This window comes from Tasmannia lanceolata, unplaced genomic scaffold (genome assembly GCF_043159265.1).
Source record: "Tasmannia lanceolata isolate RefF3 unplaced genomic scaffold, GAP_Taslan_0.1 ptg000012l, whole genome shotgun sequence".
In the NCBI taxonomy this organism is placed as follows: Eukaryota; Viridiplantae; Streptophyta; class Magnoliopsida; order Canellales; family Winteraceae; genus Tasmannia; species Tasmannia lanceolata.
Genome location: NW_027518689.1, coordinates 6315003 through 6334212, shown reverse-complemented (window position 1 = coordinate 6334212; position 19210 = coordinate 6315003). Strand labels below are relative to the sequence as shown.

At 39.1% G+C, this 19210-nt stretch overlaps 2 pseudogenes; both read right to left on the bottom strand.

The window, feature by feature from the left end:
- Positions 1 to 10077: 10077 nt before the first annotated feature.
- Positions 10078 to 15261, bottom strand: LOC143888505 (flotillin-like protein 4 pseudogene; annotated as a pseudogene).
- A 1407-nt stretch (positions 15262 to 16668) lies between these two features.
- On the bottom strand, positions 16669 to 18836 carry LOC143888504 (flotillin-like protein 4 pseudogene; annotated as a pseudogene).
- Positions 18837 to 19210: the final 374 nt, after the last annotated feature.

The following is a 19210-nucleotide window of genomic DNA, read 5'->3' as shown; positions in this document are numbered from 1 at the left end:
GGGTTTAAATATGTCATACTTGTGATTTTTGTAAATTCAGGATGTACTTTAACCTTCTGCTGCGTAATTACAGGAATAAATATGTTTTGTTGCCCGTAGCGATCCATGCAGTAAAAATTTGGGTCGTTACACCTGACCGGGTATTTTTCCAGGCCTACTGTTCTGACCAAAATCGTAGATGTTATCCTATAAAATAGGTGGAGAATTTCATGTAGGGCATCACTATTGACCTCGAAGGTTTGTCCAACACTCCAGTACTACCCTCTGGTGACTCCAAGAGAATCACAGTTAGATAGACCAAGAATGAGAGACTTGCCAACTGTCCAATATGACCCCTTAGGTCAAAGGACATGTAAAGAGTCCTGGCTGGTAGAATAGCTCAACTGTCTCATGTCCACAAGCTATTCTATTGGGATCCTGTTCAGTACACAATCTCATTATCGTACCCATTTTATCTTGCTTAGGGTCCACTACCCGAGTGATTGAGATAAGTCACTCCACATCTCGTGCATGTTGGCAAGATAGATGCTAGTTGTATACAGGAGGAGGCGTCCAATCTCAACCCTAACTAGAAACTATTAAGGTCTGCAAAGAACCGGAATCCCATATCTCCTTGCTCTCTAGGATCTGTGAATCCATCAGCATGGGTATCCTACTTTGATACTTAAGGACAAATACGTGTCAATAACAAGTAGCATGTCACACATATTTAACTTTTAATTACCTATTAATTATCATGAAAAGAAACTTTTATTGATTAACATGCGAAATATACTGGGTTTTAGGGCACAAACTCTAACATTGGGAAAAGTGACCGAACCTGAATTTGTTAGGTTGCCTACGTACCCCAAAGAAAGGTGGGATTAGGTCCGCGTAGTTCGAGGTTTTGGTGGTATCTTCAAAAAAGATTTGAATTTGAGAGAGAGAGAGAGAGAGAGAGAGAGAGAGAGATGTGAAGAACGAGAAGAGGTGGGGGGATTATAAAGGAGGGAAGAAGGGGGTTTCGTTCTCTTCGTAGAATGAGAGAGAAGAATGTTTATGCAGAGGTTGCTGTTCTGTGGTGGGCAAATTGAATGGGAAATGATATATTTTTTTAATATACTTAGTATACAATCTTTTAAAGGCTAAGTGGCTTTCAAAAGCCATTTCAAACAAAAAATGAAATGATATGAGCATGACCATGTTTTGATTTTTGCACTAACTCATCTCGTCTTTCATTATTTAAAGAGCTGTCAAAGGTGATTACAGTTCCCAAAAATCTTTTACAAAGCCAATTAAAAAAGAAAAGACAAACTAGGTTTGTGCAGTTATTAAAAAATGGTCGTGATATCATTTCCCAACCAATAAAAAAGTACGGCCAGTGCACGAGACTCCCGCCATTGCCGGGTTTGGGGAGGGCTAGATGTACACAGCCTTACTCCTGCTTTGCAGATAGGCTGTTTCCGTGACTCGAACCCGTGACCACTAGGTCACAATAGATCAACCTTACCGTTGCGCCATGGCTCGCCCTTTATATCATTTCCCAACAAAAAAAAAAGTTGGAAAATGCATAATGTTCAAGAGAAAATGCATAATATCTTATACACACCCGCGACCTCCTTCATGCCACCACTCGCAACCTCACTGTAGACACCCCATTTTGCTCTACCTTAATCGATAAAGAAATTAGGGTTTGTTTTCCGTCGGTTTTCCAATGTCTTTCTTTCCCGCATCCGTTTGTTACATTTCTAAATATTTTTGGTCATTTCCGTCGTGTTTCGCATTTTCCCGCTAAATGTTGAGAAGGATTATTCAGAAAAATCTAAACTAGGGAGAATTTGTACCCGTTTGTAGACTGTGGGACATGATCCCGCGAGAGGGGCGTGGGGCGCGAGCCGCCGCACGCTCTCTCTTTTGGTCTCTCGTACCCACGCGATTGGCGTGTGCATTTTAATATTGATTTGAATTCATCTTTCCTGTGGACTTGGGATCACTAAGGCAATCCGAATTCCACACGAAAGAGACTGACAGAGTCGCCACCTAGATATGGGATCTAGGACCCGTAATTAACCAGAAATCTAGAATCGCTACCTGGTTACGAGAATGGAAGGTATGGGGAGTTATCCGCCACATGCACCATTCCTGCCCGATAATCGGTCTTCGATTCCAAAAGCTAACTCTTTTAAATTTATTTTAAATGGCTCATTCAACTCTATGTTAATGTGCGAACTAAGTGACATGCATCCTATGATCTAATTTCATTGTGGATCCTAAATGTGTGTCTTCATTTCTTAATTTGTCTGGATTCAATCTAAGTGACAGTTCTCCTAGAATTCTAATTTCATAGAAAATCCTAAGTGATTTAATTAAGCATTTACAAGAAAATTAATATACAAAACACCACAATTTGTTGTGGTGCCGACTCGCGGGTGGTATGCCATCAGACATCCAAGCTGCCTACGTACCCAAGCCTCACTGGGATCAGAGTCGACGTAGTTCGGTGCACCTAAGCTAAGCTACTTATGCCTAACTCAACTAGGACACCGATCTAGACGGGATTGACTGTTTCAACAGTTTTAAGAGGAATTATTTAATTCAAGTTGAGGATTTTATTATCTTAGGATTTCATCTAAGATGCTATATGATTCTTATCTGAATGCAAGTTGTCCCTTAGACTAATGCAGGTTTTGCCTACATCCTAGTTTACTAGGCTTGTCTTAGGGAAAGATGAGGTGACTAGTGTAACTAGACCTATGGTACGGTTGCTATACATAGCAAGCGTCCGTGATGAGGCTGGACTCCTAACTCTAGGACTCCCTAAAACTTAGGACACGACACAACACTAGTGTTCCTAAATTGGGCTCTAATGGTTCTTAGATTGGAAACCATAATCCAATGGTTCCGGAAGACTCGAGACAAATCAATTCAAATTCTTGAAGTTAATTAATTTCAGATTTCATGGATTTTCGATTTATGGACACTTGAGGATTACCAATGGTTCTAGGGTTCACCAATTTCGGCCCAGAATAGCATCCAAGGAAGGGAATCGTGCGTTCTTTCTTTGTGCAATTTAGTACTTAGGTTATGGCATCTTATTGCCTGGCAAATCTCAGGATTTCCGTGGACAGTAACCTCGGAGCCAACAACATGCTATAGCTTAAATATTCAAATTGTCAAAGATCGGTTGCAATTGGGATACGATTATGGATGCACTGGCCATTTTTCCAGGAAAATCTAAAGATCCTAAAATTTCTGTTTCAATGGATTAAGGAGTGAACATGTGACAGAATTTAAAAGTTCTTTAGGAATTTTTACAATAATTTTTAATTAATTTCGAATTTTCAATGGATTTTAACAATTTTAAGCCTATGAGTGGTTTTACAAGTGAAATTGTTGCAAATAAATTCGAAATGATTTGAAATTTCAACAGCAGCAAGATGGGAATGTATGTAGCTTACTGGATGAGTTTTATAGATTTTTATGTTAAATTCATATTTAATCTTGATTTATCAATTCAATGACCAGATTGCAAATTAACACAGAAACTACAAGAAATAGAAATTTAAATTCTATGAAATTTCTACAGATATAAGATATGAATAGACATAGCATGCTGTGAGAATTTCATAAATTTTAAAGGCTATTTACTACCAATTTCGGATTTTACAAGTTTCAGACCAGATTGTGAATTAACACTACATCCCATATGAAAACAGATCCAAAGAACTTGAAACTTTTACAGAAACAAGGAATATGGAATATATGACTACTGTAAAAATTGGAAGAATTTTAATGGTGATCTAGTGTCAGTAACAATTCTCACAAAATCTGATAATTTTCAAAGAAAGTATTAAATAATATACCAAATAAACTCCAAAAATCGTTACAAATTCATGGTAGAATGTGTCAGTATCATAGTATTTTTCCACGAAATTGCATTAATTTTGGAGTCTGTTTAGTATATAATTTATGTTTCTTTGTCAAAAGATGTTTTTTTTTTTTGGAAGAGTTTTCTATTTTTAAAACACGATTTGCGGAAAAATTCGGAAAAATTCGAAAAACAATGTACCTACCTGTGGTGAAGATCTCCGCCCAATCCAAGAGTTAAGAACAATCGCCGCCGCCGATCCGCTCCGCCGTCTTTCGCTTTCTCTTTCTTCTTTTTTATTTTTTTTATTTTTTTGTTTCCCTCACTGTTGATAGAGGAAGTGATTGGAAGAAGGATTTTTATGAGATGAGCCACCTTGGTCCTCTTTTCTTCCTCTCATCCCCTCTTCCTCTCCTCTCTTTATATAGTGAAAAACTTAGTGGGAGAAGATGGAGAGGTGGAAAATAAAAAATGAGAATGGTGGGTATGGTGGAGAATATATAATGGTAATGGTGGGAATGGTGGTGGGAATAATGGAATATATAATGGAATAGTGGGAATGGTGGTGGGAATAATGGAATAGATAATGGAATAGTGGGAATGGTGGTGGGAATAATGGAATAGATAATGAGAATGGTGGGAATGGTGATGGAAATAATGGAATATATAATGATATGGTGGGAATGGTGGTGGGAATAATGGAATATATAATGGAATGGTGGGAATGGTGGTGGGAATCATGGAATATATAATGGTAATGGAGATAATGGTGTTATTTTAAAAGGGAAAAATAAAGTTAGTGGAAATGGTAGAGAAAGTTAAGTCATGCTAATGGTGAGTCCCACTTTGGGGGTTCCGCACAAGCGGGTCCCACATCAGCGGGCCCTACACAAGCGGGTCCCACATCAGCGGGTCCCACACAAACGGGTCCCACATCAGCGGGTCCCACACAAACGGGTCCCACACTAGCAGGTCCCACAGTCTGGCGACTCTGTCAGTCTCTTTCGTGTGGAATTCGGATTGCCTTAGTGATCCCAAGTCCACAGGAAAGATGAATTCAAATCAATATTAAAATGCACACGCCAATCGCGTGGGTACGAGAGACCAAAAGAGAGAGCGTGCGGCGGCTCGCGCCCCACGCCCCTCTCGCGGGATCATGTCCCACAGTCTGGCGACTCTGCTGGGGAAAGATGAGGTGACTAGTGTAACTAGACCTATGGTACGGTTGCTATACATAGCAAGCGTCCGTGATGAGGCTGGACTCCTAACTCTAGGACTCCCTAAAACTTAGGACACGACACAACACTAGTGTTCCTAAATTGGGCTCTAATGGTTCTTAGATTGGAAACCATAATCCAATGGTTCCGGAAGACTCGAGACAAATCAATTCAAATTCTTGAAGTTAATTAATTTCAGATTTCATGGATTTTCGATTTATGGACACTTGAGGATTACCAATGGTTCTAGGGTTCACCAATTTCGGCCCAGAATAGCATCCAAGGAAGGGAATCGTGCGTTCTTTCTTTGTGCAATTTAGTACTTAGGTTATGGCATCTTATTGCCTGGCAAATCTCAGGATTTCCGTGGACAGTAACCTCGGAGCCAACAACATGCTATAGCTTAAATATTCAAATTGTCAAAGATCGGTTGCAATTGGGATACGATTATGGATGCACTGGCCATTTTTCCAGGAAAATCTAAAGATCCTAAAATTTCTGTTTCAATGGATTAAGGAGTGAACATGTGACAGAATTTAAAAGTTCTTTAGGAATTTTTACAATAATTTTTAATTAATTTCGAATTTTCAATGGATTTTAACAATTTTAAGCCTATGAGTGGTTTTACAAGTGAAATTGTTGCAAATAAATTCGAAATGATTTGAAATTTCAACAGCAGCAAGATGGGAATGTATGTAGCTTACTGGATGAGTTTTATAGATTTTTATGTTAAATTCATATTTAATCTTGATTTATCAATTCAATGACCAGATTGCAAATTAACACAGAAACTACAAGAAATAGAAATTTAAATTCTATGAAATTTCTACAGATATAAGATATGAATAGACATAGCATGCTGTGAGAATTTCATAAATTTTAAAGGCTATTTACTACCAATTTCGGATTTTACAAGTTTCAGACCAGATTGTGAATTAACACTACATCCCATATGAAAACAGATCCAAAGAACTTGAAACTTTTACAGAAACAAGGAATATGGAATATATGACTACTGTAAAAATTGGAAGAATTTTAATGGTGATCTAGTGTCAGTAACAATTCTCACAAAATCTGATAATTTTCAAAGAAAGTATTAAATAATATACCAAATAAACTCCAAAAATCGTTACAAATTCATGGTAGAATGTGTCAGTATCATAGTATTTTTCCACGAAATTGCATTAATTTTGGAGTCTGTTTAGTATATAATTTATGTTTCTTTGTCAAAAGATGTTTTTTTTTTTTGGAAGAGTTTTCTATTTTTAAAACACGATTTGCGGAAAAATTCGGAAAAATTCGAAAAATAATGTACCTACCTGTGGTGAAGATCTCCGCCCAATCCAAGAGTTAAGAACAATCGCCGCCGCCGATCCGCTCCGCCGTCTTTCGCTTTCTCTTTCTTCTTTTTTATTTTTTTTATTTTTTTGTTTCCCTCACTGTTGATAGAGGAAGTGATTGGAAGAAGGATTTTTATGAGATGAGCCACCTTGGTCCTCTTTTCTTCCTCTCATCCCCTCTTCCTCTCCTCTCTTTATATAGTGAAAAACTTAGTGGGAGAAGATGGAGAGGTGGAAAATAAAAAATGAGAATGGTGGGTATGGTGGAGAATATATAATGGTAATGGTGGGAATGGTGGTGGGAATAATGGAATATATAATGGAATAGTGGGAATGGTGGTGGGAATAATGGAATAGATAATGGAATAGTGGGAATGGTGGTGGGAATAATGGAATAGATAATGAGAATGGTGGGAATGGTGATGGAAATAATGGAATATATAATGATATGGTGGGAATGGTGGTGGGAATAATGGAATATATAATGGAATGGTGGGAATGGTGGTGGGAATCATGGAATATATAATGGTAATGGAGATAATGGTGTTATTTTAAAAGGGAAAAATAAAGTTAGTGGAAATGGTAGAGAAAGTTAAGTCATGCTAATGGTGAGTCCCACTTTGGGGGTTCCGCACAAGCGGGTCCCACATCAGCGGGCCCTACACAAGCGGGTCCCACATCAGCGCGCCCCACGCCCCTCTCGCGGGATCATGTCCCACACTCACCACCATTGCCATTAGTCCAAACACTGATCTTTGGTTGTAATCCTTGTATTGCCCCAGCATTGATTGATCTTCATGATCTCTTGAAATAATCCCCCATTGATCATCATGTAATCCCTCAAATTGGCATAATTTTCATGCAAGGCCTTGAGCAATGTGCTAACATAGACGCCTTGTGCCTGCGCGAGAGTGCCATTACTCCCTCTGCCTCCTTTTGCTTTGCATAGAGTTTCCCTAAAGCTGCTTGCTGACGAGCGAAAAGAGCTGCCTCTGTGGCCACTCAGCGGGCTTCGGCCTCCTTCTCCCTCTGATAGAGCTCTGCCTCTGCAGCCTTTCGCTTCTTGTAGAGCTCCCAATTTGCCTCTTGCACCTGGTTTTGAAAATAATTTCAAATAATAAGGGAATTTTTGGAGACCCAAAAAAAAAGGTCATGTTTTCAAATAAAGTTTTTTGAAGCTAATGATATTTACAAAAGGAAGATTAAGCCTCCTTGGAGGGCATTATCTATAGCATCTATCTATATTGGGATTTGCTAGCGTCAATTGCAAAAGGCATTTCACGGATGGGGTGTTGCATGCGAGAGAAACCACATAGGCTCACTTTTCAGCAGATTTTGTCTTCCTTCATGATGTGGCTGCTCTCACATGCAACAACCCATCCACGAAATGCCATCTGCAATGGACCCTAGCAGATCCCTATTTTAATACTATACATAAAGCAAAGGGAAATGATATCAGCACGACCATATTTTGATATTTTCACAAACCATCTTGTCTTTTAGTATTTAAGGAGCTGTCAAAGGCAATTACATTTCCCGCTCTCAAGAGCCAATTAAAGAAGAAAAGGCAGCTGGGTTTGTGCATCTATCAAAATAGGTAGTGCTGATAACATTTTCCAAAGCAAAGGTCTCCTACTTTTCAGATGACAATTAAAATAGATGAATGCTAAATAGAAGATTGGTAAACTGACACAATTTGCCCCTTGCACCTGATTTTTGAAAATAATTTTAAAATTAAGGGATTATTTGTATACCAACAAAAAGAACCATATTCTCAAATAAAGTTATGTTAAGCTCTCCTTATTAGTTGTGGACAAGGTTTTAAATTTCAATTTCGGGGTAATTTCGCTCCTCACCAAAACCGAAATTTTAGCCAAAATCCTGAAATTCCGGCCGAAATTAGGTAGAGGGCTCAAAATGTCGTTTTCTTTGGCCAAAATTTGGCCCGAAATTACCTAAATTTACGTAATTTAGGCTGAAATTTTGTAAAGGAATAAAAAATTAATATTTTACCAAGAATTTCGCTGAAATTTCGACCGAAATTTGGTAAATTTCTGCAATTTCGGTTTCAAAACGTTTCTGTTTTGGTCCTAACCGAAATCCAAAATTTCAGCTGAAATTTAAAACCTTGGTTATGGATAACTCTCGGAATCTTTGACAAGTATGGTTGGATTGTGCGTTGAACCAGAATCCTATTCTAATTCTGCCCGATTCTGACCATAAAAATTGAACAGAATTAGAGGTGAAAATGAAAAATGAAAAGAACTAAAATAGGGATACCAGAATAATAGAATATGTTTCCCACCCCAAGAGATGGTGCTCTGATTTCGCTACAGTCAGATTGAAATTTCTATTAGAATTTTACGAATTAACTATTTCCATTCTATTTGTCCTAAGCCAAGTCATTGGTTATAGAGCTGAGCGTCTTCTCAAGGTGGCAAACGGGCCATGCCGGACCGGCACGGCACGACCAAATGAGGCCCGGATAGGCCCGCGGTTTTCTTTCAATTTTGATCCCTTCAGTATTCTTCTGCAAAGATGCCTATCATTCTTCAATTTTCTTCAGAAATTCAATCTTCTGTCACTTTTCAAACTCTTTGCATTTCGCTCACTGAATAAGGGCAATCTTAATGGTGAGGGAGATATGAGGAGCTGCCCTAGATTTACCATTAAAGATTCTATTGTTTCGTTCCAACCAGATGAACCAAATCACGGCGTAGGGTATAAAATACCATAACGTTTCTGTATACACGGCCAATGTGTGCTTTTGATCAAGGTCATAATTATATTTGAAAGATTGAAACTCATTCATTAGATATGTGAGGGGAACAATATTCTGTCTCCAAAGGTACATCGTTAGAGGTGGAAAAGTGTTTGATGAGAGGGTAAGCAGATGAAAATTTGCTTATATTTGATATGACGTTTCTGTTTTAATAAATTTGTTGGGTACTTCTTTGTGAAAGACCCAATTACACCAAAACCATAGGATGACAGAATTGCTGGTATTTAATCATCTATACTTCAACTAACCAAACACCCCCCACTACATCTGCACGATACTTAAGGCCCTGTTTGTTTTGGATTTTGAAAATCGATTGGGAGTCCCAGACTGATTATTGGACTCAAATTTCTGTTTAGCTTTGAGTACAATAATCAGTTATGGACTCACAATCGGATCTCAAAATTAGAAACAAAGAAGGCCTTAATGTAGCTATAAAGAGAATTTAAATTATTTTTAATAGTTATACATGTTTTTATTTATCATTATCAGACCTCGTTTTATTCTATCCACTCATTGGCTATTACATTCCCTAAAAAACTATTGTGATTCTCTTATTGAGTGTTTATGGCTTCTAAGAATCTGTTAACAACTTTTAATTTCTAGCTGTTTTTTTTTTTCGTTCTAAAATAACTTCCACTCAGTGCATTCGTAATTCCACCGTATACATCCAGCCAACTAAATACAGAAACTCTTAAAAACCAAACTAAAATAGCAACCAAGTAGAATCAAAATCTAGAGAACATGCTACAAAAAATGTAGAAAAGATGCAAACTAAATTTCTACTCTTTTGTTCTTCTATATCAAGATAAGAAAGAAACTATCTGACTAAACATTTAACTCCCACGAAATCAATAAAAAAAATGAAAAAAATAAAAAATTGCTGATGAATCATTAATCATTCTGATGATCTTCTAACGTGCCCATCCATGCCGGAGGCAGCATTCCCGTCTGCTCGTCCACGGCCTTAAATAATGGTGGTAACATCTTATACACGCCCGCCACTTCATTCATACCACCACCCGCAACCTCACCACCATTGCCATTAGTCCAAACACTGATCTTTGGTTGTAATCCTTGTATGGCCCCAGCATTGATCTTAGCCATCTCTTGAAACAATCCCCCATTGATCATCAAGTAATCCCTCAAGTTCGCATAATTTCCATCCAAGGCCTTGAGCAATGTGTTAACATAGACGCCCTGTGCCTGCGCGAGTGCCACTACTCCCTCTGCCTCCTTTTGCTTTGCGCAGAGCTCCCCTAAAGCCGTTTGCTGACGAGCGAAGAGGGCTGCCCCTGCGGCCACTCGGCGGGCTTCGGCCTCCTTCTCCCTCTGATAGAGCTCTGCCTCCGCAGCCTTTTGCTTCTTGTAGAGCTTCCAATTTGCCTCTTGCACCTATTTTTTTATAAACAAAATTCAAAGATGAAGGGGGTATTTGTATACAAGCTAAGAAGGGCCCTATATGCAAATAAAGTTTTGTAAAGCTAATAATTTTTACAAGGCCCTTCCAAAAACCCAGCTGCATGGGCGCCCTTCCGTTTAGCACTCTATTTGCAAATAGAACATTGAGGTCTCTTTGGAGGCCATTACTATATCATCTACTTATACATCTATACTATACTTATAGTTTACTTCTTACATAGCAAATAAAAAGGCTAGTGATATTTGCACTGCAATTTATGTTTCAATAATTGTACAATCTCAACTTGTCTTTTCATTTTTAATTAGGTTCTAAAAGCATATTGGGAACTATAATAACAATATCGAATGATAAATTAACAAAATCATTCTTACCTTGGTCCCATACTCAACACTAGCCTTGCTAAGAAACTCAGCCTTGAGCTTCTCTGTCCGAGTTAAAGCATTCCTACTCTCCACCTCCCTCTACAATCTCAGTTTGGCGTATTTGAGAAGGCTATCGAAGTCGTCTCCTCGTGGGCCGATGGTGAAGACGGCGGGGAGGAGGAAGGGGAGCTTCTCGGTGCTCATCGCTTGGACATTGAATGTGTAGTTTATGGGGGAGATGTCGAATACGGTGTTCGCTTGGACATTGAATGTGTAGTTTATGGGGGAGATGTCGAATACGGTGTAGGATTGGCCAGGGAGGATCCATGCTTTCTTGGCTAGTTTGATATCCTTAATTTTGTAACCAGTGATTACTAAGTACTCAGTTGCCTTGGCAACAAGGCAACTTTGTACCACCACACCATGGTTAGAAAATGTGTGTGTGTGTGTGTGTGTGTGTGTGTGTGTGTGTGTGAGAGAGAGAGAGAGAGAGAGAGAGAGAGAGAGAGAGAGAGAGAGAGAGAGAGAGAGAGAGGTGGGGGGATTATAAAGGAGGGAAGAAGGGGGTTTCGTTCTCTTCGTAGAATGAGAGAGTAGAATGTTTATGTAGAGGTTGTTGTTGTGTGGTGGGCAAATTGAATGGGAAAAGAGGTGCAGGGATTATAAAGGAGGGAAGAAGGGGTTTCGTTCTCTTCGTAGAATGAGAGAGTAGAATGTTTATGTAGAGGTTGTTGTTGTGTGGTGGGCAAATTGAATGGGAAATGATATATTTTTTTAATATACCTAGTATACAATCTTTTAAAGGCTCTGTGGCTTGCAAAAGCCATTTCAAAACAAAAAATGAAATGATATGAGCATGACCATGTTTTGATATTTGCACTAACTCATCTCGTCTTTCATTATTTAGAGAGCTGTCAAAGGTGATTACAGTTCCCAAAAATCTTTCACAAAGCCAATTGAAAAAGAAAAGACAAACTGGGTTTGTGCAGTTATTAAAAAATGGCCGTGAAGTCATTTCCCAACCAAAAAAAAGGGCGGCCAGTACACGAGACTCCCGCCATTGCGGGGTCTGGGGAGGGCTAGATGTACATAGCCTTACTCCTGCTTTGCAGATAGGCTGTTTCAGTGACTCGAACCCGTGACTACCAGGACACAATAGAGCAACCTCACCGTTGTGCCAAGGCTCGCCCTCTATATCATATCCCAACAAAAAAAAAGTTGGAAAATGCGTAATTTTCAAGAGAACAGAGATAGAAGGTAGTGCAAGTGTTGTGAAAGGGATGGAAGTATTATTTCTGCCTGTATTGTTTTTGGGGATTTGCTTGGGACTATCCAGGCATTTTGCGGGCCGGCTGTTGCATGACTACATATCAGATTTTGTCTAATTCATTTAATTCATTTGAGGTGGCTGCTCTCAAGCAACAGCCAGCCCACGAAATGCTTTCTGCAATGGAAACTAGAAAATCTCTTTTTAATATACTTAAGCTCAAATCTGTTAAAAGGCACTCTGGCTTTCAAATTTCAAAAGCTGCTAGTTGTCTATTTTAAAGAAGTCAAAACAAAAAAGGTCAAAAAGGCCTAATTTTAGAAGGTAGCCCAAATGCTTGGAAAGGGGTGGGTACTATTTCCACTTATATGTCCTTGTCCATTATTTTTGTTTTTGCCAAGTGAGTAATAACTGGACACAGAGAAAAGAAAGAGTGAACAACAATGTAGAGATGGCCAAACCCAAACAAACTCGCCAACCCAAAGTAAGAGGAAAATTCCTTAAAGAATCCCTATACTTTACAAGAAGATGGCCAAACCCAAACCACCTTCCTCCCTGAGAAGGGGTTTTCTCTGTATTTTGTTTTTTCTTCGTTCTTGTTTCTTTCTTGCTTCCTATTGTAGATATGGGTGGTCCATCTCGGCCTCCTAAATTTGCTATGATATATAATTATTGCCATTTCAAAAGAAAAATAAAATGGTGTTCCTACTTCCTATTTATGATAACATTGGCTCAGCTTTCTCATGAAACAATTAAGGTTTATTTCCAAGCAGGGATTTGCAAGGAAATTTCGTGGATGGTCAGGCTTACTTTTAAGCGGATTTTGTCTTATTCATTTTATTCAACTGAGGTGATTGTTCTCTCTTGCTAAAGTGATCCATGGGGGTGGACATGGTTCGGGTCCAATCTGAGGAACCAAACCAAACCAGCCACTTTGGTTCGGTTCGATTCAGTTCCAAATTTAAGTGGTTCGGTTCCGGTTCAGTTGTTTGGGAACTGATTGCAATTGGTTCGGTTCTGGGTTTGGGATCCTGGAACCGAGAACCAAGAGTGATGACATCCCCCAACAGAGAAAATCACCCCCCCCCCCCCCCGCCCAATAACGGTTCCGTGAGAATGGTTTACTACTACTTGAGGATAAATTCAACCCCGTTTAACGTTTTTCTTTGCCTTGTAAGTTTTAATCGTAACGTTTTTGGTTGCCTTGTAAACTTAACGCTAGAAAGTAGAAACCCTAGTTTTCCTGACTCTTGCCTTGCGAGTTGCGACTCTCGCCTTCTCCACTCTCCACTCTCGCTCGAAATCCTCTCGGCTCTCGTTGTCTCCAACCTCCGGTACTCTCTCTCTCTCTCTCCCTCCTTCCAATGTTGAGCATCAGTATAGAGCATGCATTAAACTTTCATGGGCCAATCTTTAGCTTCATTTCTATAGTATGATAATTGAGCCCATGCATTCCCTTAATTCATCCAATAAATGAGAAAAAATTTATAATATAAAGGTTGGGTAAACCCAAAACCGAACCGATCAAGTTCAGTTCTGGTTCGCTTCGGTTCCAAAGATAAGTGGTTTGGTTCAGGTTCCAAATTCTGGGAACCGATTGCAATTAGTTCGGTTCTCCAAAGAGAGAGTAATAAGATATTAATTTTTGTCTTATTCATATAATTCATCTCTTTTTTTTACACTTTCCTTAGTAGGTGTGGACAAGGTTTTAAATTTCAATTTCGGGGTAGTTTCGTTCCTCACCGAAACCGAAATTTTAGCCAAAATCCTGAAATTCCGGCCGAAATTAGGTAGAGGCGCTCACTTTGGCCAAAATTTGGCCTGAAATTACATAAAATTACGTAATTTCGGCTGAAATTTTGTAAAGGAATTAACAAGAATTTCGCTGAGATTCTGAAATTTCGGTTTCAAAACATTTTTGTTTTGGTCCTAACCGAAATCCGAAATTTCGGCGGAAATTTAAAACCTTGGTGTTGGATAACTCTAGGAATCTTTGACAAGTATGGTTGGATTCTGCGTTGGAACCAGAATCCTATTCTGATTCTGCCCGTTTCTGACCATAAAAAATGAACAGAATTAGAGGTGAAAATGAAAAATGAAAAGAACTAAATTAGGGATGCCAGAACAATAGAATATGTTTCCCACCCCAAGAGATGGTGCTTTGATTTCGCTCCAGTCAGATTGAAATTTCTATTAGAATTTTATGAATTAACTATTTCCATTCTATTTGTCCTAGGCCAAGTCATTGGTTATAGAGCTGAGCATCTTCTCAAGGTGGCAAACGGGCAGGGCCAGGCCGGCACGGCACGACACGACCAAATTAGGCCCGGATAGGCCCTCGGTTTTCTTTCAATTTTGATCCCTTCAGTTTTCTTCTGCAAAGATGTCTATCATTCTTCAATTTTCTTCAGAAATTCAATCTTCTGTCATTTCCACTTTTAGAGCTTTTGAATTTGGTAGAAATAACGTAGTTTCAAAACTCCCCCAAGTCGACCCCTTTTTACCTTGGCCGCATTCTTGTCCAGGTCCGCATATTGCCTTACAAGGTCAATCAAAACGCCTTTGACTCTCCCAAGTTATGACCACGTCAACTAAGTACTCATCCACATCAACCGAGTAGTCGACCACGTCATGGCGAGTTGACTAGGATTTGATTTGGCCACGTTTTAACCCGTATCCACATTTTGCGACTCCGAGAAATATGTCTCGAAACAGTTGTGTTATCGAGAAAAACAAAAGCAAAAGATAAAAATTTGAAAAATCAAGAAATTTTCATTATGATTAGAGTATCTGGCTATCTGCAATTCTTTTTTTTTTTGGAAATGGAGAATATCTGCAATTCTTATTCCAACTTTGACGAAATATTTTGAACTCACGAGTTTTGATTTTGAGGAATGCATTTTTTTTTTGCCAAGTATTTGGATGCATCTCGTTCGATACCTTACCTCTTTGAGTGCCCCATCATCCATAAATGCCTTTGGATTTGTGTGACAATCCTTCGACACAATTAGCTGTCTAGATCTCATGATTTGCCTAGTTAGTCAGAGAAGTTATAAAAGCATTGTAGTCCCTGCAAATTATATTACTTGGGAATTCCTTCCGCAAATCATTCACTAGGAATTCCAGGTAGTGAACTCAAAAGCATTTGATTGAAGAGGCTCTGTATCTCCCACTTCGAAGTTAGAAGAGAAGTAGCTGTGATCATGTGATTGGGATAGGCCCAGAGAGAGTCCATTTGTTGCCCTTCGAGTACCATGATCCATGATGTTAAATAGAATTAGGATGTGATCCAATCAAACAAATAACCAACTATTTAATGACACTGCTATTTGATTTTGCCTTCTGTCGTAATTGCAATCGTTAAATATGTTACTGCTTATTTTGTCAATGTATTAAATCATATATCATTCAATGGACAAGTTTTTATAAGACTAGTGATGGTTACCAGATGGGCGACTTGTCAATGTATTTTCTAGAGGGGGTTAATGGGGAGGCTACTTGGTTGGAGATTCTACTCCTCTCTTCCTATCTGATTTTTGTTTTCCTTTTTAATTGTTTCCTTGTTGATGGATTACCTTGACCCATCTTTCTTTTGCTTCTAATAATCTTTCAGTTATTTCTGATAAGTAAAAGCACCCTTATTGACCGTCCTTCTCTTATGTTCAGGTGAACCTTCTTGACAGAAATGGAGTTTTTCTTCTTTGTGAAAGACCCAATTACACCAAAAGCATAGGATGACAGAGTTGGTAGTATTTAATCATCTATACTTCAACCAACCAAACACCCCCCACTACATCTGCACGATACTTAAGGCACTGTTTGTTTTGGATTTTGAAAATCGGTTGGGAGTCCCAGACTGATTATTGGACTCAAATTTATGTTTAGCTTTGAGTACAATAATCAGTTTTGGACTCACAATCGAATCTCAAAATTTGAAACAAACGAGGCCTTAATGTAGCTATAAAGAGAATTTAAATTATTTTTAATAGTTAGACATGTTTTTATCTATCATTATCAGCCCTCATTTTATTCCTATCCATTCACTGGCTATTACATTCCCTAAAAAACTATTGTGATTCTCTTATTGAGTGTTTATGGCTTCCAAGAATCTGTCAACAACTTTTAATTTCTAGCTGTTTTTTTTTTTTTTTTCGTTCTAAAATAACTTCCACTCAGTGGATTCGTAATTCCACTAGTATACATCCAGCCAACTAAATACAGAAACTCTTAAAAACCCAACTAAAATAGCAGCCAAGTAGAATAAGAATCTAGAGAACATGCTACAAAAAATGTAGAAAAGATGCAAACTAAATTTCTACTCTTTTGTTCTTCTATGTCAAGATAAGAAAGAAACTATCTGACTAAAAATTTAACTCCCACGAAATCAATAAAAAAAAAGAAAAAAAAGAAAGAAAAAGTTGATGAATCATTAATCATTCTGATGCATCTTCTAGCGTACCCATCCATGCTGGAGGCAGCATTCCCGTCTGCTCGTGCACAGTCTTAAATAATGGCGGTAGCATCTTATACAAGCCCGCCACTTCATTCATACCACCACCCGCAACCTCACCGCCATTGCCATTAGTCCAAACACTGATCTTTGGTTGTAATCCTTGTATGGCCCCAGCATTGATCTTAGCCATCTCTTGAAACAATCCCCCGTTGATCATCAAGTAATCCCTCAAGTTCGCATAATTTCCATCTAAGGCCTTGAGCAATGTGTTAACATAGACGCCCTGTGCCTGCGCGAGTGCCACTACTCCCTCTGCCTCCTTTTGCTTTGCGTAGAGCTCCCCTAAAGCCGTTTGCTGACGAGTGAAGAGGGCTGCCTCTGCGGCCACTCGGCGGGCTTCGGCCTCCTTCTCCCTCTGATAGAGCTCTGCCTCTGCAGCCTTTTGCTTCTTGTAGAGCTTCCAATTTGCCTCTTGCACCTGTTTTTTTATAAACAAAATTCAAAGATGAAGGAGGTATTTGTATACAACCTAAGAAGGGCCCTATATGCAAATAAAGTTTTGTAAAGCTAATAATTTTTACGAGGCCCTTCCAAAAACCCAGCTGCAAGGCCGCCCTTCCGTTTAGCACTCTATTTGCAAATAGAACATTGAGGTCTCTTTGGAGGCCATTACTATATCATCTACTTATACATCTATACTCTACTTACAGTTTACTTTTTACATAGCAAATAAAAAGGCTAGTGATATCTGCACTGCAATTTATGTTTCCTGCTTATTTTTAAACACAAAAAGGGATTAACGTGAACCAACACTATTCAATTTTTCTTAGAGTGACATTCAATTTATGATACTATCCTTCCAAATTAACCAGAATCATATTATTCTCCTCTAAATCATGGAAAGAAAAAACTTAACCAAGAAAAATAACTCCCATCATAATTTTTTTTCTTGCAATCCAAACAGAGCTACTAATTTTATTCTTAAGCAAACGCCTACGTAGGTTGGGAAGAAGGCAAACCAAAAGGGGAGGAAATAACAATATCGAATGATAAATTAACCAAATCAAACTTACCTTGGTCTTATACTCGACACTAGCCTTGCTAAGAAACTCAGCCTTGAGCTTCTCTGTCCGAGTTAAAGCATTCCGACTCTCCACCTCCCTCTGCAATTCAGCCTCTCTAATCGCCACCGCCTTCGAAGCCTCAACCTCCGCCATCTGTGCCTGTTGGGCCCACGAAGCCTTCTTCGTTGCTAACTCAGCATTCGCCTTTGCCACATCAGCCTCCCTTTGATTCTCAAAAATCATTACCTCGGACTTCACCTTAATCTCCTCTTTCTTCCCTTCCCCTCGCCTATTCGTAGAGAAAATCTTTGTCTCCGCATCAATCTTCGCCGCATTCTGCGTGGTCTGCCCCTCCCTTAGCTTAGACCCAATCTCCCCTTTCATCCTAGCCTCGGCCACATCCACCTTGGCTTGGTTCGCAGCTTCCATCTGGGTCTTTTGACCCAAGTACGAAAAGTACTCATGGCCTTGAACATCCACAAGTTGCCTAACATTCGCGTTATAAATCAACAACCCAAATTGGTTCAATTCGAGCTGGACTTTCTCAAAAACTTTTTGTTTGAATTCTTTGGTACCTGTTAGAAAATGTGAGATCTTCATCAGCATGCATTAGGTCAGAAGATTTGATAATTTTATTGTAATCAAACGTATATCAATTTTTTAATCCACATATGTTTGAGAGGGCATGTTAGAATATGTGAGAGCTAACATTACCTTTGAAAATTTGTTCCATGGTCATGGACGCAGCGAGGACACGGGTCTCGCCTTCAATTACGCCTTGAACGAGCTCGGTGACATGCTTGGAGAGGTTGTTATGGGAGGACATGAGCTTGGCGTATTTGAGAAGGCTTTCACGGTCCTCGACCCGCGGGCCAATGTTGAAGACGGCGGGGAGGAGGAAAGGGAGCTTCTCCGCGCTCATGGCTTGTACTTCGAAGGTATAATTTACTGGGGAGATTTCGATGACAGTATACGATTGGCCGGGAAGGATCCATGCTTTCTTGGCTAGCTTGATATCCTTAATATTGAAACCAGTGATGACTAGGTACTCACTAGCCTTGGCTACTTTGTACCACCACACCATGGTTGGAAGATGAGGGAGAAACTAGAAGAAGAAGAAGAAGAAGAAGAAGAAGAAGAATAAAAGGTGATGGGAAGATGTGCAGGACAAGAAAAAGGGAACAAGAAGGGGGTTTCTTAGATGGAGAGTGAAGAAGTCTACGCAGAAGAAGCACAAGCTGTTATGTTTTTTTTGTTTGATACACGACCCATATTTATAGAATAAAACCCATATTCTCCCACGTTTCCTCTTTCTATTTAAACTCCACCTCTAATCTAACTAGAATTAGGCTTCCCAACTTAACAAAACTCTTACCATATTTCCTAATACAAGGAGGACTAAGAAACCAAAAGGAAAATAAGAAACCGCCCTACATTAGTAAGATACAAAAACAAGAT